Source organism: Aedes albopictus, chromosome 1 (genome assembly GCF_035046485.1).
Source record: "Aedes albopictus strain Foshan chromosome 1, AalbF5, whole genome shotgun sequence".
NCBI lineage: Eukaryota > Metazoa > Arthropoda > Insecta > Diptera > Culicidae > Aedes > Aedes albopictus.
Genome location: NC_085136.1, coordinates 265,401,245 through 265,423,072, shown reverse-complemented (window position 1 = coordinate 265,423,072; position 21,828 = coordinate 265,401,245). Strand labels below are relative to the sequence as shown.

At 43.2% G+C, this 21,828-nt stretch overlaps 1 protein-coding gene across 1 annotated transcript in view; it reads right to left on the bottom strand.

Moving 5' to 3' along the window:
• Positions 1-9,289: 9,289 nt before the first annotated feature.
• LOC109399007 (uncharacterized) overlaps positions 9,290-21,828 on the bottom strand; it is a 234,228-nt gene continuing 221,689 nt past the window's right edge. Inside the window, exon 8 of the mRNA XM_062859812.1 lies at positions 9,290-12,814. The gene's annotated coding sequence lies outside the window, so the exon portion shown is untranslated. The remainder of the gene's footprint in view (positions 12,815-21,828) is intronic.

The window sequence follows — 21,828 nt, the reverse complement described above, 5'->3', positions numbered from 1 at the left end:
CATACATTTTTATTGCTACGATCGAATTCGAATTCATGTCATTGTATGTGTTCGTTCCCTATTTAAAAGCTCCTAGCTGGTGTGCGATTGCTAGCCACTCCCTCTCTATCTCCCTATCTGTGCTCAGTGCTCTACTGCTCTATTCACGTGACGTCACTTAACGGAAGCTCAGCCTCAACAATGTCTGCGCTCCTAGTATCCGACCTTCTTGCAGTGGTGGCTAAGACGGGCTCACGCACGCATTTTCACGGAACCGAAGACGGTGGCTCCCAAGACGCTATCGAAAGGAATTTCGATGTTCAAAAAGGGTCGATTGGCTCTAATGGCACTTCATCTCATCAGTCTTTGACTGGTAAAAAAAAGATCCTCCGCGGCGCCCTCAGCGGACGCCGCACTCCGCAAATAAAAGAAATTGGTTGACTCACCGATCTATTCTGCTTAGCAGTCGATGACCTGTAAGCCGGGTCGTTGACTCACCGGCGGCTTCGTTGATTGAAGGCGCTGTCGTTGATCGGCTCGTCACCGCGTGATCGCAATGGCGGTTGACGGTAGCTATGCGATGGCGGTTTCTGGCAATTGGTTGATGCCCTGCTGGTCAGTTGGCGCACCAGCTCGTGGACTTCGTCCACCTGAAGGTCCCCGGGCCTTCTCGGACCGATTTGGTGACGGATCCGTCCGCTTCCGGCTGGTTGACGGTCGCCGGGTGTTTTCGTCCGTTGGGGAGAAGCGGTCACGTTTGAGTGCGAGAATCTGCGGATTGAAGATGAATGCCCGTACTGGCGGGACAAAGAGCTTAGCACTGGCACCAAGAGCACCTTACGAGCACAATTTCTTACCTTTCCTTAGGCTTCTTATCGTTCAACAATCGCACACAGTTATCTACGCACACGTTTGGCCTACTATGGAACGAAACACAGAAATTAAACTATCTAACTATATCTAACATCACATTAATCCTACTCTAGGCACACGAAAAACTAACAAGCAAACGCGGACACTTCCAACTCTTTGAGCTATCACGGATGAAATGATCGAGTCTTTGTAGCCTCAGATAAGGGAAAGTGAATGATCTCGGACGTACCCGGAAGTACGTCATTTCCCGAAACCCTTCGTGTTCAATCGTGACTACACCGCTATGTGGATAACTTGACCGATAGTCGTGCTGCTTTCCCTTTCCCACCTTATCCAGAAAACAAATGGCCTCGACCTCGGGAAGCGTTTGTTAATGAATGCTTTTCGTTTGCCTACGCTAAGCGATATTTACAAATTTGAATTATCTGAGACAGATTGTATTCTCTTACAATCTATCTTATTTTAAATATTTACAGACTTATTTACAAAATATATACAAAATCTCCTGTCCGCTACAAACTCATCACTTGATAGCACATAGCAACATGAGGCTGTGTAAGCATACATTTCATTCATAATGCTCCAATAGATCACTGATTAAACTTGTAGATCAGTGGCCTTCACTCCAAGGTGATCTCGGACACTCTTGTGTACAATCATGGAACTCACCACTTGGAAGAACATAGATGCCTGAGGCTGAGTGAGTACAAACCTCATTCTAAATGCTCCTAGAAACAACCAGTAGCTCTCGTAGAAACGATCACCTATACTCAATGCAGTTCTTGGAGGCCCATAAAGAAGCTTCGAACTCATAACTTGATAGATCATAGTTACCTGAGGTTGTGTGAGTATGAACCTTACTCATAAATCTCTTAGAGACAACCAAACACGTTTGTAGATTTGATGACCCATACTCAAGGTAGTTCTTGGAGGTCCTCTACATGATAACGAACTCATCACTTGACAGCACATAGTTGCATGAGGTTATGCAAGCATCAATTTCATTCATAAAGCTCCAATAGATCACTGATTACGCTTGTAGATCAGATGGCCTTAATTCTAGGGAATTCTCGGATATGCTATACAATCATAGAACCCACCACTTGATAGAACATAGATGTTAGGGGCTGTGCGAGTATAAACCTCATTCTCAATGCTTATAGATACAACTAGTAGTCCTCGTAGATTCGATGACCTATACTCAAGATTCATTGGTAGATCCAATGACCTACAGGCAAGGAAGTTATTGGAGATCATCAAACTGACAACGAACTCACCACTTGACAACACATATCAACTGTGTAAGGATGAATTTCATTCATAATACTCCCATAGATCGCTGATTACATGTAGATAAGATGGCCTCAGTTGTCAGGGCCCGTGGCGCAGTGGTCCACACGTTCGCTTCATAAGCGGATGGTCATGGGTTCGAACCCAGCCCCGGCACTTGCAGTTTTTCGTCAGTTGCTCTTCCCCCCAAGAGCAGCTGGCACCTGACCCTCTTCGGAGCATATAGCTCCAACGGACCCGGAATTTGGATATCGGCAAACCGCAACTCATAATGGACCCCCAATCGGACTGGAAAAGGAACAGCAGCCAAACATCAGCATCATCGTGCTCATCATTCTACCGTGGACAGGGTAGAAAAGTTGAAGCAGCACAAGGCAACATTTCGATATAGTTAAATTAGAATAGAATACATGTAGGCGTTGTACAAAGTGCAGCGTCCAATTGGAATCGCTCACGTAGTGCCCTAGTGGACAAAAAGAGCTGTAAATTAGGTTAAGTGAATAAGAATAAAAAAAAAAGATGGCCTCAACTCCAACTCTGCTTTTTTCCCGTACACCAACTTTATCTGTAATTTTGAGTACTCCAAAAGCTCTGAACATAATCAAATTCAAATTAGGTAACGTTACCCAAATGGAGGGACCCAAATAGATTTAATCTAAATGGAGGTTTCAGTGTATACGGGCATTCCCATACAACATGGTTGATATCTTGATAGCTTGCACCACGGCTACAGCGATCTGTGAGCGATTGCTATTCGATAGAAATGCATGTCCAGAGAGTAGTGATTGTATATAAGCCGACACATTATCACCCCTATGGGCGGACTTGATTTGGCGAGCTTTGGAAGTGATGTAGTATAGAAAGGGGAAATCGCAATCCGAGTGTTATGGCGTACTATGGTTGATTATGTGTTATCCTTAATGTGATGAAGTACAAGTAAATGTAATGTAGAATGCTTACATTCGATGCAGAAGTTTTAAATCCGTATTAATCAATATAGCACATACCCTTGAGTCCCAGTCATTAAGTAAGGTAACATCCAGGATGCAGCACCCCCCCAGTGGCGTATGCTAGTGATGATGTCCCATAATTTTCACCCAGAAGACGGTTCAATTGCTCTTTTCCCAATGACACGTATTTAAGGCATTACAAAAGTTTGCATGCAGGGATTTGCACACTTGGTTTTTGTGTCCGTTCGCACTTACCCGGCTACTGTAGGTAGGTGCTGCATGCTTGTGCAACCTGGTTCCGAGTGCTAAATTGTTAACGCACCGGAACCAAATGGCCGTACGTAACCCAACCGTAGGGGATTCTCGGGACATCAAAGAGAATGCCACATTGTTACAGGAGACGACAGGAAAACCCTAATTGCATTCAAATTAGTATCCATTACGTTACGGGGCGGGGGGACTACACAACGTACGCATAGAAGGAGGAATGGGATTTGAAATTGATACCGGTTCCCACTCTCTCTGGTGCAGATTGTTTGCCGGAGATTATTGCTTTTGCAATGCGATAGGGGACGACGGACGATGAGTCGGTTGGGTGGGCTGAGTGTACGATATGATGATGGGATGACGAGTGATTATCCTGTTGTCCATTCTCGGGTTAATTGTTTTATTGAGGGGTTGAGTTTGGTTAAGTACTAGACAGTTTGTTTGCTCTCCGTCTTGTGTACTATGTTTAGAATGTATGCTGTTCGTTCAATTGTGGGTTGTGGGTTTGGTTTTCTAATTAAATATGATGACAGATCAAGCAAAACTTTCTACACGCAATATCGGAGATTCACGTCTAATTTTTTTTCTCGTTTTAAGACAATGTTTCTTTCTCTAAATTGCATCCTTGCATTACCTTATTCAAGTTAGATCACTGGTCATCTAATTTACAAGGCTTTTTTGGGATATTGGCAACAAGGAGAATGATGTGTGGCGGAGAAAAATGAATAACGAGCGCACTACACTTTACGGCGAACCCAGCATCAAAAAGGTGGCCAAAGCCAAAAGGATACGGTGGTGAAATTTCTGGAGAGATTCCAATAGAATCTTTGGAGAGACTCCAGTAGAATCTCTGGAGAAACTTCAGTATAATCTCTGAAGCGATAACAGAAGAATCTCTGGAGAGATTCCAGCAAAATTTCTCGAGAGATTCCAGCAAAATCTCTGGATAGATTCCAGCAAAATCTCTGGAGAGATTCCAGCAAAATTTCTCGAGAGATTCCAGCAAAATCTCTGGATAGATTCCAGCAAAATCTCTAGAGAGATTCCAGCAAAATCTCTGGAGAGATTCCAGCAAAATCTCTGGAGAGATTCCAGCAAAATTTCTCGAGAGATTCCAGCAAAATCTCTGGAGAGATTCCAGCAAAATCTCTAGAGAGATTCCAGCAAAATCTCTGGAGAGATTCCAGCAAAATCTCTGGAGAGATTCCAGCAAAATTTCTCGAGAGATTCCAGCAAAATCTCTGGAGAGATTCCAGCAAAATCTCTGGAGAGATTCCAGCAAAATCTCTGCAGAGATTCCAGCAAAATCTCTGCAGAGATTCCAGCAAAATCTATCTCTGGAGAGATTCCAGCAAAATCTCTAGAGAGATTCCAGCAAAATCTCTGGAGAGATTCTAGCAAAATCTCTGAAGAGATTCCAGCAAAATCTCTGGAGTGATTCCAGTAGAATCTCTGGAGAGATTCCAGTCGAATCTCTGGAGAGATCCCAGTAGAACCTCTGGAGAGATTCCAGTAGAATCTCTGGAGAGATTCCAGTGAAAATTCTGGAGAGATTCCAGTAGAATCTTTGAAGAGACTCCAGTAGAATCTCTGGAGAGATCCCAGTAGAATCTCTGGAGAGATTCCAGTAGAATCTCTGGAGAGATTCCAGTAGAATCTCTGGAGAGATTCAAGTAGAATCTCTGGAGAGATTCCAGTGAAATTTCTGGAGAGATTCCAGTAGAATCTTTGGAGAGACTCCAGTAGAATCTCTGGAGAAACTTCAGTATAATCTCTGGAGAGATAACAGAAGAATCTCTGGAGAGATTCCAGCAGAATCTCTGGAGAGATTCCAGCAAAATCTCTGGAGAGATTCCAGCAAAATCTCTGGAGAGATTCCAGCAAAATCTCTGAAGAGATTCCAGCAAAATCTCTGCAGAGATTCCAGCAGAATCTCTGCAGAGATTCCAGCAAAATCTCTGCAGAGATTCCAGCAAAATCTCTGGAGAGATTCCAGCAAAATCTCTGCAGAGATTCCAGCAAAATCTCTGCAGAGATTCCAGCAAAATCTCTGCAGAGATTCCAGCAAAATCTCTGCAGAGATTCCAGCAAAATCTCTGGAGAGATTCCAGCAAAATCTCTGGAGAGACTCCAGCAAAATCTCTGGAGAGATTCCAGCAAAATCTCTGAAGAGATTCCAGCAAAATCTCTGCAGAGATTCCAGCAGAATCTCTGCAGAGATTCCAGCAAAATCTCTGCAGAGATTCCAGCAAAATCTCTGGAGAGATTCTAGCAAAATCTCTGGAGAAATTCTAGCAAAATCTCTGTAGTGATTCCAGTAGAATCTCTGGAGAGATTCCAGTCGAATCTCTGGAGAGATTCCAGTAGAATCTTTGGAGAGATTTCAGTGGAATCACTGGACAGATGCCAGTAGAATCTCTGGAGAGATTCCAGTAGAATCTCTGCAAAGATTCCAGTGAAATCTCTGGAGAGATTCCAGTCGAATCTTTGGAGAGACTCCAGTAGAATCTCTCGAGAAACTCCAGTATAATCTCTGGAGAGATAACAAAAAAATCTCTGGAGAGATTCCAGCAGAATCTCTGAAGAGATTCCAGCTGAATCTATGGAAAGATTCCAGCAGAATCTCTGGAGAGATTCCAGACGAATCTCTGGAGAGGTTCCAGTAGAATCACTGGACAGCATAGATGCCAGATTTATTTTATCAAAAATCTGTATCAATACAGATTTTTCTATATGTATTGTCGTATTTGAGAGTAGAGCAGACACCGAAAGTCCTAGATTTCAATAAAAACTAACAAAAATGTACTACTTTTTAACGGTTTTTATTGTTACTGGTATATATTATTGTAAAGCTAATAAGAAAATGTACAATTTCTTTTAAATTCATGAAAGTTTAAGCAACAAATAATAAAGTTTACAATTAATTTATTGAAAATAGCTTCAAATGTTATGCTTTCTGGAGAAATCTGTATCACATTTCAAAAATCTGTATTTTTCTGTACTCTGTATCTGGTGAGTATGAAGGTCAAAAATCTGTGTAATACAGAAAAATCTGTGAATCTGACATCTCTGCTGGACAGATACCAGTAGAATCTCTGGAGATGTTTCAGTAGAATCTCTGGAGGGATTCCAGTGAAATCTCTGGATAGATTCCAGTAGAATCTTTGGAGAGACTCCAGTAGAATCTCAGGAGAAACTTCAGTATAATCTCTGGAGAGATAATAGGAGAATCTCTGGAGAGATTCCAGCAGAATCTCTGGAGAGATTCCAGCAGAATCTCTGAAGAGATTCCAGTAGAATTCCTGGAGAGATTCCAGCAGAATCTCTGGAGTGATTCCAACAGAATCTTTGGAAAGATTTGGGAAGAATCTCTGCAGAGATTCCAGACGAATCTCTGGAGAGATTCCAGACGAATATCTGGAGAGATGCCAGACGAATCTCTGGAGAGATTCCAGACGAATTTCTGGAGAGATTCCAGACGAATCTCCGGAAAGATTCCAAAAGAATCTCCGGAAAGATTCCAAAAGAATCTTCGGAGAGATTTGATTCGACTGGAATCTCTCCAGAGATTCGACTGGAATCTCTCCAGAGATTTTACTGGAATCTCTCCAGAGATTCGACTGGAATCTCTCCAGAGATTCGACTGGAAGCTCTCCAAAGTTTCGACTGGAATCTCTCCAGAGATTCGACTGGAATCTCTCCAGAGATTCGACTGGAATCTCTCCAGAGATTCGACTGGAATCTCTCCAGAGATTCGACTGGAATCTCTCCAGAGATTCGACTGGAATCTCTCCAGAGATTCGACTGGAATCTCTCCAGAGATTCGACTGGAATCTTTCCAGAGATTCGACTGGAATCTCTCCAGAGATTCAACTGGAACATCTCCAGAGATTCGACTGCAATTTCTCCAAAGATTCGACTGGAATCTCTCCAGAGATTTGACTGGAATCTCTCCAGAGATTCTACTGGAATCTCTCCAGAGATTCGACTGGAATCTCTCCAGAGATTCGACTGGAATCTCTCCAGAGATTCTACTGGAACCTCTTCAGAGATTCGACTGGAATCTCTCCAGAGATTCGACTGGAACTTCTCCAGAGATTCGACTGGAATCTCTCCAGAGATTCGACTAGAATCTCTTCAGAGATTCTACTTGAATCTTTTCAGAGATTCTACTTGAATCTTTTCAGAGATTCGACTGGAATCTCTCCAGAGATTCGACTGGAATCTCTCCAGAGATTCGACTGAAATCTCTCCAGAGATTCGACTGGAATCTCTCCAGAGATTCGACTGGAATCTATCCAGAGATTCGACTGGAATCTCTCCAGAGATTCAACTGGAATCTCTCCAAAGATTCTTCTGGAATCTTTCCAGAGATTCGATTGGAATCTTTCCAAAGATTCGACTGGAATCTTTTCAGAGATTTGACTAGAATCTTTTCAGAGATTCGACTGGAATCTCTCCAGAGATTCAACTGGAACATCTCCAGAGATTCGACTGCAATCTCTCCAAAGATTCGACTGCAATCTCTCCAAAGATTCGACTGGAATCTCTCCAGAGATTCGACTGGAATTTCTCAAGAGATTTGACTGGAATCTCTCCAGAGATTCGACTGGAATCTCTCCAGAGCTTCGACTGGAATCTCTCCATAGCTTCGACTGGAATCTTTCCAGGGATTCGACTGGAATCTCTCCAGAGATTCGACTGGAATCTCTCCAGAGATTCGACTGGAATCCCTCCAGAGATTCGACTGGAGTCTCTCCAGAGATTCGACTGGAATCTCTCCAGAGATTCGACTGGAATCTCTCCAGAGCTTCGACTGGGATCTCTCCAGAGATTCGACTGGAATCTCTCCAGAGATTCGACTGGAATCTCTCCAGAGATTCGACTGGAATCTCTCCAGAGATTCGACTGGAATCCCTCCAGAGATTCGACTGGAGTCTCTCCAGAGATTCGACTGGAATCTCTCCAGAGATTCGACTGGAATCTCTCCAGAGCTTCGACTGGGATCTCTCCAGAGATTCGACTGGAATCTCTCCAGAGATTCGACTGGAATCTCTCCAGAGATTCGACTGGAATCTCTCCAGAGATTCGACTGGAATCTCTCCAGGGATTCGACTGGAATCTCTCCAGGGATTCGACTGGAATCTCTCCAGGGATTCGACTGGAATCTCTCCAGGGATTCGACAGGAATCTCTCCGGGGATTCGACAGGAATCTCTCCGGGGATTCGACTGGAATCTCTCCAGGGGTTCGACTGGAATTTTTCCAGGGATTCGACTGGAATCTCTCCAGGGATTCGACTGGAATCCCTCCAGAGATTCTACTGGAATCTCTCCAGAGATTGTACTGGAATCTCTCCAGAGATTCTACTGGATTTTTTTCAGAGATTCTGCTCGAATCTCTCCAGAGATCCTACTGGAATCACTCCAGAGATTCTACTGGAATCTCTTCAGACATGCTTCTGAAATCTCTCCAGAGATTCTGCTTCCAATAGATTCTACTAAAATCTGAATTGCAGTAGAATCTCCGAAGAGATTTCAGTAGAATTTCTGAAAAGATTCTAGCGAAATCTCTTGAGAGCTTTCAGCCGAATATCTGGAAAGATTCCAGCATAATCTCTGGAGAAATTCCATAGATTTTTTGAAGAGAATCCAATGGTATCTCTGGAGAGATTCCAGTAAAATCTTTGGAGAAATTTTAGTATAATCTTCGGATAAATTGCAGTAGAATCTCTGCAGATTCCTGCAGAATATTGGAATTCTGGATTCTACTACTATTTCTCCGAAGATTTAACTGAAATCTCTCTTGAGATGTTAATGTGATGTTTTCGTTTTTCAAATCGCAAACTTACCTTACACATGTATGAATGTGTGTGTCATCATTTTCATGAGTCTTCATTCGGATATTGGAAACAAAAGGAAACAGACAATCCATGATTTAAAATAATAATTTATTTCTTCTTTTTCCATTTTCTGGCGCTTGATGCATACTCTTCTGCCGGTGCTAATGTACAGCTCTTTCAAGTTTTACAAAATTAACAGTAAAGTAATAACCATTGTATTGCATAAACCTTTTTGTTTGTATTCTTCGCTCTCTTTTCCCCTCCAGTATCTCCCTGTTTCTGCTCTGGTTGCTAGCGGATCGGATTTCCTACAAGTGGTGGGCTAAAAAGGGGCGCGCGCGCACAATCGGTACGAAACACAAAACTTAAAACCTGAATCGCTGTTTGAAATAACTATAAGTAGTGCAAGTACGCTCTGGTAGTTTGTAATTGTGTTTCGCCTTAATAAATTACCTATCAACTACTACATTCTAAACTCTCGAAAACCGAAGAGAAAGAAAAGAAAGAAAAACACTCGTGTTTTGTTTGCTCGGGCGAACCCGGCGTGGCGGACTGTCTCTCTTTCTGTGGGTGTGTGTGTGTGTTTGTTTTATTACGTTATTACGTGGATCTCTGACTCTGCATGGTTGTGTGAGAGTGCGCAATTTACTCAATCCACACTCGTCGCGTGTTATTTGTATTTGTTAAACAGGTTTGTTTTGCACCATTGAAGTTGACGACGTTGTGTACAACTCTGAATTATTCTATTGTTTGCTTACCACTAGTGGGTTGTTTTTGTGTTTGTTTTCAATATTTTATTGATGTTTTAAGTTGCTAGGTAAATTCGTTTCTGTGGCTACATTAAATATATGTTGGATGAGTTTTCAAATAGGGTTTTCGGGAGATATGGGCCGGGGCTATTTACAGCTGGGGATCACTTTCTGGAGCGGTGAGTTTCGTTTTGTAGGTTATGTTTTGGGTGATCGGCTCTGATGCAGTTGTTTCCATCTGAGGGGGATTAATCCTAGTCTTCTGTACAGCTACAGTCGAAATGAATTTGTTTCCTTTATCAATGGAACTGGTTTTGTTTTGTTTCTTTTGCTTTTATCATAGCGTTTGGACGAGAATTTTGGACATAATTTGACGTTTCTTTACTTCTCTTCGTTTTGCAGTTTATAAGGAACATAAGAAAAAATACCAATCGGTGGAGATCAAATATTTAGAATGCTTCCAATAGGGTGTGTACTATCTACGAATCTCATTTAATGTGACTCTTCTTCTCTCCTCTCAGGACTTAAATTCGATCTGTGGATGCCAGGCTTCCTAGTTGTCTAAAATTGTACAAATCATCGATGACGTTGGTTGCAGTACCTACATATTATTTTTTCTTCATCTTAAAGCCAAAAATGGTACGCACAAACGAAAAAAACAATAATACATTTCAACATGAATATCACATTTCAATTGCTAAAACATCATCCATGGGAGACATTTCACACGTTCGTATCAAAGCGAGCATGAAACAGCAATTCGTACCTTTTTTAACCACCTTGTTTGTTTTCTATTCGTTCGTGCATCTACCTTACCTTAACTGTACAAAATTTTGTTTTGCCTGCTCTCTAGTTTAAGTAAAAGTTTACAATTTAACTAACTGTTAACGCTTTGAACCTAACCTCAATTTTGCTGTACTATTAACCGATGTGATTCTACTATTTAAGTGAAGAGCTTTGGGGTCAAAATCTCGTTAACCTACGAACAAGAAAACGCCCGCTTCGTCTAGGAGACACTACTCTACAAAAGAAAAGGTCACTGTCGTGTAATCTTCTGCATCAATCTAACGTCTACTAAAACAAGTGATCACCAGTGATATACATACATACGAAAGTAAACTTAATAGGAAATGAAAACAATAAAGTAGATTAAACCAAGAATAGATTTGAGATTGTTTGGAATCTGTTCATAAATTTAGGTGCTTAATTTGGCCTACAGCGAAACCTTTCCAAGGAACCACCAACGACTGAGTATGATTTAAATTTATTCCTCAATTCGACAGATAATTTTTACTATTTTAAAGAATAGTAAGGAAAACGGTTTATCGAATAAAACTAATATCCAAAGCATATGCTCCATCAAGCCAATGGAAAACTCCAATAGGTGAAGATTTCAGTAATATTAGGACAACATGCCAGCTTCAATCTACTAGCAATGACGGTGGTAATGATGGTGATCATATAGAACTACACATACCAAAGAATATTCACCGGAGAACCATTTCAAATATCCCATGTATTCTGTTTTTCAATATCGGGGAAGCAACAATCGAAAATTATTTCACGTAATCAAACCCTGTGCGGTGTACTTCCCAGAAGCACTAGAAATGCTTTCCACAAGCATTCGCAATGCTTCTCGGAAGCACTACCCAAGTAACAATGGATGCTGAACAGTGAGAGTATTGGCTGAACATTGGCTGGTTAATGGTGTCAGTGGCTGAACACAATGACCGCTAAAGGTAAAAATGGGCTCACGAATGTGTTTTTATTTTTCCATAATTAATAAATAAACATGATTGCTGATTAAGCGCATAATAAGCCTTAAAACAGCCTTTTAGTGAACCTCAAATCTGCTAAAAGTTGAATAAAATCACCAGAATTAGATGTATAGGAGCTGAATATAGGATTCAGCTTTCGTTCAAATGAAAGCTGATTTAAAATAGTTGGAGACACGTTTGTACAGCATCAAGTTGTTACCTGGGTACTTCCCAGTAGTATTAACAGAGCTGCCTAAAAGCTGTCACATTGGTTTTTAAAAGCATTTCCAATGCTTCAGAGAAGCACAAAACCAGGATGAATGGCAACGCTGATACAACCAGAGTTGCGCAATATCAGTCCGACTGTCAGATGGATACTGATATTGCATCACCTTCACTGTCATTGGACTGTCATAGGAGGCTGTTCAATATCAAGCTGATAATGATGATTACTGTGACTCAAATGTTTCAATGACCAAATTGTTACTCTCCAAAACAGTGTCAATGAGAGTTTGATTTTCTATCAGTCCAGGATAATTTATGCAGCGTCAGCTGATTTCATCGCCGTTAGCCTGTGTCAAAATCGGCATTTGGCTTACGCACTGCGACAGTCACAGCACGCTACTCTGACTACAACAGGTTACGATTGTCACTTCCCTGGGGTCTCGATGTGGTTGATGATCATTTTACCATCATCTTCAATCCCCATGCTCGTTCTTCTTGTTTTTTTTTCTTGTTTTATCACAGTTTGAACTTTTAGTTTCTGTAGCTTTCATTCATTTGGTTGATTCATATATGTAAGTGTTCGATGCCAAATTTGGTTTGAGTAACTCTTTTAGCGTACATTTTTAATGAGAATTTGCATTCATTTTTTTTTTGGTTTGAGATTTGAGAGTTGCCAATAACTTTTTTTTTCCAGAAGTACGTTTCCAAACTAGTATGAATGAATTTTTTTTTATCAAATACCATGACAACATGAATTTTTTTCTCTGTTTTGGTGAAACATTTAGTTTTAAAACTTAAAGATAACATACGTTTGCTAGGTAGATGTAGGCTGCTGCCAATCGTCACCGTTACGATAAAATTCGCCTTAAACTTTCCGTGAAACCTGTGGGAAGAGAGTGCAAAAGAATGGTATTTAGGTCTGAGATAAAGTACAGTTCAAAAGTAGTTTTCAATTAAAGCTTTTGGAATCATTGCCGCTGTTGAATTGAAAGCACGGAAAGGAATGTCACACGTTTTTATCGCCTATGTCAGGTTGTGCAAAATGTACAGGTATGTAGCAGAATAACAAATTGGCAATAGAAATTATAAAACATTTAACATGTAGGATCATGGTACCATTATTTAGTTATTTGGCATACAGTGTTTGGAATTTCATTGCGAGCAACTGAGTGATTTACACTCGACAAATGTAGAAGAAGCTGATGCAACGTGCTCGGAAACGCTCTTGCCCGGTTCGCAACAAGAGCATATTCAAGAGAGAAGATGCTCGGCAGCGCTAATGAATGCGAAGCACGAACGAAGACAGAGCATCAGAAAGTGTTACATTGAACGATGTCCGCTTATCGCCGTGGCTTGTGTAAATCGGAGTATCTTCTTTGCATACTTTTGTGGATCACATGACTCGACGAGAGAACATAGACGCGCCTGGTAACTAACACAGACCACCAACAGAAGGGAACAAAAACTGCTGAGTGGTTTTGTTTTATCACTTCGACTTCCAAACACTGCTTCCAGCCAGGTATTCTATGCGGGCTACATGCAGGATTTTTTCAGGGATTCCTCCGGATTTTTTTCAAAAGGTTCCTCCAATAGTTCCTTCTGATATTCCACCAGAAATGTCCTCAACGATCCCCCTTGGTCATCATAAGGGTTTACTTCAGCAGTTCTTTCAGGGATTCAATTCCTTCAAAGATGTATCCTGGAATTCTTTCTGGATTTTTTCTTAAACTTCCAAAAGAGATTTCTTCAGTGATATCTTGATGAGCCCTTCAAGGATTCCTGCAGGAAACTCCTCCAGGAATTCGTTCTGCAATTCCTGTGATTTTTCCTGGAATTCATCGAAGGATTTGTTCATAAACTCCTTCATGGATTCCACCAGGAACTCCTTCAGTGGTTTCTCCAGCGATTTTCCGACATTCATCTAACAATGGATTCTGGTGAGAATCCTTTCAGGATTCTGGGGAGAATCCTTTCAGGATTCTGGGGAGAATCCTTTCAGGATTCTGGGGAGAATCCTTTCAGGATTCTGGGGAGAACCCTTTCAGGATTCTGGGGAGAATCCTTTCAGGATTCTGGGGAGAATCCTTTCAGGATTCTGGGGAGAATCCTTTCAGGATTCTGGGGAGAATTCTTTCAGGATTCTGGGGAGAATCCTTTCAAGATTCTGGGGAGAATCCTTTCAGGATTCTGAGAAGAATCCCTTCAGGATTCTGTGGAGAATCCCTTCAGGATTCTGAGAAGAATCCCTTCAGGATTCTGTGGAGAATCCCTTCAGGATTTTGAGGAGAATCCCTTCAGGATTCTGTGGAGCATCCCTTCAGGATTCTGAGAAGAATCCCTTCAGGATTCTGAGAAGAATCCCTTCAGGATTCTGAGAAGAATCCCTTCAGGATTCTGAGGAGAATCCCTTCAGGATTCTGAGGAGAATCCTTTCAGGATTCTGAGGAGAATCCCTTCAGGATTCTGAGGAGAATCCCTTCAGGATTCTGAGGAGAATCCCTTCAGGATTCTGTGGAGAATCCCTTCAGGATTCTGTGGAGAATCCCTTCAGGATTCTGTGGAGAATCCCTTCAGGATTCTGTGGAGAATCCCTTCAGGATTCTGTGGAGAATCCCTTCAGGATTCTGTGGAGAATCCCTTCAGGATTCTGTGGAGAATCCCTTCAGGATTCTGTGGAGAATCCCTTCAGGATTCTGTGGAGAATCCCTTCAGGATTCTGTGGAGAATCCCTTCAGGATTCTGTGGAGAATCCCTTCAGGATTCTGTGGAGAATCCCTTCAGGATTCTGTGGAGAATCCCTTCAGGATTCTGTGGAGAATCCCTTCAGGATTCTGTGGAGAATCCCTTCAGGATTCTGTGGAGAATCCCTTCAGGATTCTGTGGAGAATCCCTTCAGGATTCTGTGAAGAATCCCTTCAGGATTCTGTGGAGAATCCCTTCAGGATTCTGTGAAGAATCCCTTCAGGATTCTGTGGAGAATCCCTTCAGGATTCTGTGGAGAATCCCTTCAGGATTCTGTGGAGAATCCCTTCAGGATTCTGTGGAGAATCCCTTCAGGATTCTGTGGAGAATCCCTTCAGGATTCTGTGGAGAATCCCTTCAGGATTATGTGGAGAATCCCTTCAGGATTCTGTGGAGAATCCCTTCAGGATTCTGTGGAGAATCCCTTCAGGATTCTGTGGAGAATCCCTTCAGGATTCTGTGGAGAATCCCTTCAGGATTCTGTGGAGAATCCCTTCAGGATTCTGTGGAGAATCCCTTCAGGATTCTGTGGAGAATCCCTTCAGGATTCTGTGGAGAATCCCTTCAGGATTCTGTGGAGAATCCCGTCAGGATTCTGTGGAGAATCCCTTCAGGATTCTGTGGAGAATCCCTTCAGGATTCTGTGGAGAATCCCTTCAGGATTCTGTGGAGAATCCCTTCAGGATTCTGTGGAGAATCCCTTCAGGATTCTGTGGAGAATCCCTTCAGGATTCTGTGGAGAATCCCTTCAGGATTCTGTGGAGAATCCCTTCAGGATTCTGTGGAGAATCCCTTCAGGATTCTGTGGAGAATCCCTTCAGGATTCTGTGGAGAATCCCTTCAGGATTCTGTGGAGAATCCCTTCAAGATTCTGTGGAGAATCCCTTCAGGATTCTGTGGAGAATCCCTTCAGGATTCTGTGGAGAATCCCTTCAGGATTCTGTGGAGAATCCCTTCAGGATTCTGTGGAGAATCCCTTCAGGATTCTGAGAAGAATCCCTGATTCTGAGAAGAATCCCTTCAGGATTCTGTGGAGAATCCCTTCAGGATTCTGTGGAGAATCCCTTCAGGATTCTGTGGAGAATCCCTTTAGGATTCTGTGGAGAATCCCTTCAGGATTCTGTGGAGAATCCCTTCAGGATTCTGTGGAGAATCCCTTCAGGATTCTGTGGAGAATCCCTTCAGGATTCTGTGGAGAATCCCTTCAGGATTCTGTGGAGAATCCCTTCAGGATTCTGTGGAGAATCCCTTCAGGATTCTGTGAAGAATCCCTTCAGGATTCTGTGGAGAATCCCTTCAGGATTATGTGGAGAATCCCTTCAGGATTTCGTGGAGAATCCCTTCAGGATTCTGTGGAGAATCCCTTCAGGATTCTGTGGAGAATCCCTTCAGGATTCTGTGGAGAATCCCTTCAGGATTCTGTGGAGAATCCCTTCAGGATTCTGTGGAGAATCCCTTCAGGATTCTGTGGAGAATCCCTTCAGGATTCTGTGGAGAATCCCTTCAGGATTCTGTGGAGAATCCCTTCAGGATTCTGTGGAGAATCCCTTCAGGATTCTGTGGAGAATCCCTTCAGGACTCTGTGGAGAATCCCTTCAGGACTCTGTGGAGAATCCCTTCAGGACTCTGTGGAGAATCCCTTCAGGACTCTGAAAAGGATCCTCACAGGATTCTAAAAATAATCCTCTTAGGATTCTGAAGAGAATCCTCTTAGGATTCTGAAGAGAATCCTCTCACGATACTTCTCAGGATTTTGAAGGGAAAACTTTCAGGATTCTGAAAAGAATCCTCTCAGGCTTCTGAAGTGAATCCTATCAGGATTCTGAATAGAATCCTCTGGATTCTGTGGAGAATTCTCTCAGGATTATGAAGAGAATCCTCTCAGGACTCTGTCGGGAATCCTCTCAGAATTCAGTGAAGAGTCCTCTAAGGGTTCTGTCGAAAATCCTCTCACGATTCTTTCGCGAATTCTCTCAGAATTCTATGGAGAATCCTCTCTGGATTCTCTTGAGAATCCTCTCTGGATTCTCTTGAGAATCCTCTAAGGATTCTGTGGAGCATGCTTTAAGAATTCAGTGAAAAATCCTTTTACGATTCTGTCGTGAATCATCTCAGAATTTTGTGGTGAATACTCTGTAGAGAATCTCTCATGATTCCGAAGATAATCCTTCCATGTTTCTGAAGAGAATCCTTCCAGGATTCTGTGGAGAATCCTCTCCGAATTCTGTGGAGAATCCTCTCCGAATTCTATGTAGAATCCTCTCAGGACTTTTTTTAGAATTCCTTAAGCATTGTGTGGAGAATCCTTTGGGGATTCTGTAGAAAATCCTTAATTCAAATGCTGATCGAAATGCACCTTCCAACTTTCAATCACTTCGCGTTTGTCCGTCTGGAGGCTCCCGTCTGTTTCCCTGCAGAGATTTCGGCTCGCCTAATCTACTGCGTTCCGCTTCCCCTAGGGCTGCCTTCCCGTGCGTTCCGTTTGACTATGGTCCATAGTTATTTATGACGTATGACTCATTTTCAGTTTGAACGATATGCAGTTTAACGAGGGTCAAATTAAACTATTCAGATTAGAAGCGGTCAAACCAACAACGGACCGCCTTGTACTCATGATGAGGTAATTGCACCAGTGCGCCACGGTGATGACCATATTGATCTTTGAAATCGATTCCATCGGTCGCCTCCCACCATCATCGTGGGAGCCCAAACCCTGCTGCCAGTCAGTGCATCGTACAACGTGGCTCAAATTAGCATACCAGCCTGGTAACAACACTTTTTAATGATTCCGTCATAAAACCGACATCCCCCTAGATCAGGTACGGCCGATTGCTGATCTGACCCCCCCACCCCTCCCTAGAGCCATAGTTGGTTTGGCGGCGGCTCTGACTGGTCTTAGTTGGGCTCAACTGTGAACGCGGATTCTCCGAGGTGATAACTACGCGCCCTGACGCGACGTGGGGGTCGCGTCTGAGGAGCAGCTCAGCACTAAGGAAATCGCATTACGAACGAGCGATAATAATTCTGTGTTTTACTGCCAACGTCGCCCAAGCGGTGCAGTGGTGCATGATGACGACAGTTCAGAGCGTCTCTAGTTTGAGGTTTGAGTGCTCAAACGAGCGCCTTATCGATTTCATACAAAAGTCTCCCATCGAGCGAAGTATGTTTTTGAACGATACCGCCGTCTTTGGCGGCACAGTCGCAGTCACCGCCGCCGTCGTCGTCGTTGCAGCCGCCCCCGTTTCGGAGGATGATCCTTGAGTATCTTGTTCGCGAGAAGCGAGAAAAAAAAATCGAATTGCAACAGACAACACCGCACCGAACGCATCGGGGTAGGAAAATAGTTTCGTTTCTCCATCGTAGCTACAGGGGATACTCAAAATAACTGGGACAGGTAAAATTTTCACTTTTCAAAAAATGTTCAAGTCGCTGTAACTTTTCGAAAAGGGCATCAAATAGTCTCAAATTTTTACTGTAAGTTCATCAACTAGTTGTGTATCAGTGGTCAAAATTTGGAAAAGATCGGGCCATTCTACACAAAGTTATAAAGGTTCTAGAAAAAGGTATAATTATCCGATAGCCAATTTTGAGCTGTTATATCTCCGGATTCAATGATCCGAATGCAATGAAATTTTAATCATTTATGACTTTTATAATGAGCTATTAAAAACATTTGACTAAACTTGAAATTCTTTACACGTAAGAAAATTATTTTGATTAGATTATTTTTCTAAAATAACTCCAAATTATCCAAAACTTCATCATCGTTTCAAAATTTGAGATAGTAATTATAGTTCATTTAAATTCCCTCTAATTGAATTGAATATATTTATGTTTCAAAGGAAAGCAACCAAGTAGCCTTCATTAAATTGAATAAGTAATGGGATGCATGTGAAAAGTAGATAAATTTATTCAAAAAGCATGGAATAGATGAAATCGCCATAACTTTTTTTTCTTATTGATAATTTCAAATTAAGTCAACTGTTTTTCAAAGTTCATTATATTAGTCATAAATGGTCAAAATTTCATTGCATTCGGTTCATTGAATCCCGAGATATAACAGTTCAAAGTTGGTTATCGAATAATTATACCTTTTTCTAGAGTCTTAATAACTTCGTGTAGAATGGCCCAATCTTTTCCAAATTTTGAACACTGATACACAACTAGTTGATGAACTTACAGTAAAAATTTGAGAATATTTGATGCCCTTTTCGAAAAGTTACAGCGACTTGAACATTTTTTGAAAAGTGAAAATTTTACCTGTCCCAGTTATTTTGAGTATCCCCTGTATATAGGTTCGGCGTGCGGCGCAGTTCGGAACACAAGACGCGCTAAATGCGACTTTATGGCGATCGTAAAAACTCGGTCGTAAATTCGCAAACATATCTCTTTCCGCTAGTTGCAACGCGTAGCCGTCATTGCAGATGATGCTAAGGATATGCGATATTTTCAAGTAGGTTTCTTTTCTGATCAAACCAGCAAAACTGTGCTCAGGTGACACTTCGCTGCAGAATCCTGCAAAAATTCTCTACAGAATCCTGAAATCCCGAGAGGATTCTCCACAGAATCCCGAGAGGATTCTCCACAGAATCCCGAGAGGATTCTCCACAGAATCCCGAGAGGATTCTCCACAGAATCCCGAGAGGATTCTCCACAGAATCCCGAGAGGATTTTCCACAGAATCCCGAGAGGATTCTCCACAGAATCCCGAGAGGATTCTCCACAGAATCCCGAGAGGATTCTCCACAGAATCCCGAGAGGATTCTCCACAGAATCCCGAGAGGATTCTCCACAGAATCCCGAGAGGATTCTCCACAGAATCCCGAGAGGATTCTCCACAGAATTCCGAGAGGATTCTCCACAAAATCCCGAGAGGATTCTCCACAGAATCCCGAGAGGATTCTCCACAGAATCCCGAGAGGATTCTCCACAGAATAGAATCCTGAGAGGATTCTGCTCAGAATCCTGAGAGGATTCTGCTCAGAATCCTGAGAGGATTCTGCTCAGAATCCTGAGAGGATTCTCCACAGAATCCCGAGAGGATTCTCCACAGAATCCCGAGAGGATTCTCCACAGAATCCCGAGAGAATTCTCCACAGAATCCCAGGAGGATTCTTCACAGAAACCAGAGAGGATTCTGCTCAGAATCCTGAGAGGATTCTCCACAGAATCCCGAGAGGATTCTCCACAGAATCCCGAGAGAATTCTCCACAGAAACCAGAGAGGATTCTCCACAGAATCCCGAGAGGATTCTCCACAGAATCCCGAGAGGATTCTCCACAGAATCCCGAGAGGATTCTCCACAGAATCCGGAGAGAATTCTCCACAGAATCCTAAGAGAATTCTCCACAGAATCCCGAGAGGATTCTCCACAGAATCCCGAGAGGATTCTCCACAGAATCCCGAGAGGATTCTCCACAGAATCCCGAGAGGATTCTCCACAGAATCCCGAGAGGATTCTCCACAGAATCCCGAGAGGATTCTTCACAGAATCCCGAGAGGATTCTCCACAGAATCCCGAGAGGATTCTCCACAGAATCCTAAGAGAATTCTCCACAGAATCCCGAGAGGATTCTCCACAGAATCCCGAGAGGATTCTCCACAGAATCCCGAGAGGGTTCTCCACAGAATCCCGAGAGGGTTCTCCACAGAATCCCGAGAGGGTTCTCCACAGAATCCCGAGAGGGTTCTCCACAGAATCCCGAGAGGATTCTCCACAGAATCCTGAGAGGATTCTCCACAGAATCCTGAGAGGATTCTCCACAGAATCCCGAGAATATTCTCCACAGAATCTCGAGAGGATTCTCCACCGAATCCCGAGAGGATTCTCCACAGAATCCCGAGAGGATTCTCCACAGAATCCCGAGAGAATTCTCCACAGAATCCCGAGAGGATTCTCCACAGAATCCCGAGAGGATTCTCCACAGAATCTCGAGAGGATTCTCCACCGAATCCCGAGAGGATTCTCCACAGAATCCCGAGAGAATTCTCCACAGAATCCCGGGAGGATTCTCCACAGAATCCCGAGAGGATTCTCCACAGAATCCCGAGAGGATTCTCCACAGAATCCCGAGAGGATTCTCCACAGAATCCCGAGAGGATTCTCCACAGAATCCCGAGAGGATTCTCCACAGAATCCCGAGAGGATTCTCCACAGAATCCCGAGAGGATTCTCCACAGAATCCCGAGAGGATTCTCCACAGAATCCCGAGAGGATTCTCCACAGAATCCCGAGAGGATTCTCCACAGAATCCCGAGAGGATTCTCCACAGAATCCCGAGAGGATTCTCCACAGAATCCCGAGAGGATTCTCCACAGAATCCCGAGAGGATTCTCCACAGAATCCCGAGAGGATTCTCCACAGAATCCCGAGAGGATTCTCCACAGAATCCCGAGAGGATTCTCCACAGAATCCCGAGAGGATGCACCACAGAATCCCGAGAGGATTCTCCACAGAATCCCGAGAGGATTCTCCACAGAATCCCGAGAGGATTCTCCACAGAATCCCGAGAGGATTCTCCACAGAATCCCGAGAGGATTCTCCACAGAATCCCGAGAGGATTCTCCACAGAATCCCGAGAGGATTCTCCACATAATCCCGAGAGGATTCTCCACAGAATCCCGAGAGGAATCTCCACAGAATCCCGAGAGGATTCTCCACAGAATCCTGAGAGGATTCTCCACAGAATCCCGAGAGGATTCTCCACAGAATCCCGAGAGGATTCTCCACAGAATCCCGAGAGGATTCTCCACAGAATCCCGAGAGGATTCTCCACAGAATCCCGAGAGGATTCTCCACAGAATCCCGAGAGGATTCTCCACAGAATCCCGAGAGGATTCTCCACAGAATCCCGAGAGGATTCTCCACAGAATCCCGAGAGGATTCTCCACAGAATCCCGAGAGGATTCTCCACAGAATCCCGAGAGGATTCTCCACAGAATCCCGAGAGGATTCTCCACAGAATCCCGAGAGGATTCTCCACAGAATCCCGAGAGGATTCTCCACAGAATCCCGAGAGGATTCCCCACAGAATCCCGAGAGGATTCTCCACAGAATCCCGAGAGGATTCCCCACAGAATCCCGAGAGGATTCTCCACAGAATCCCGAGAGGATTCTCCACAGAATCCCGAGAGGATTCTCCACAGAATCCCGAG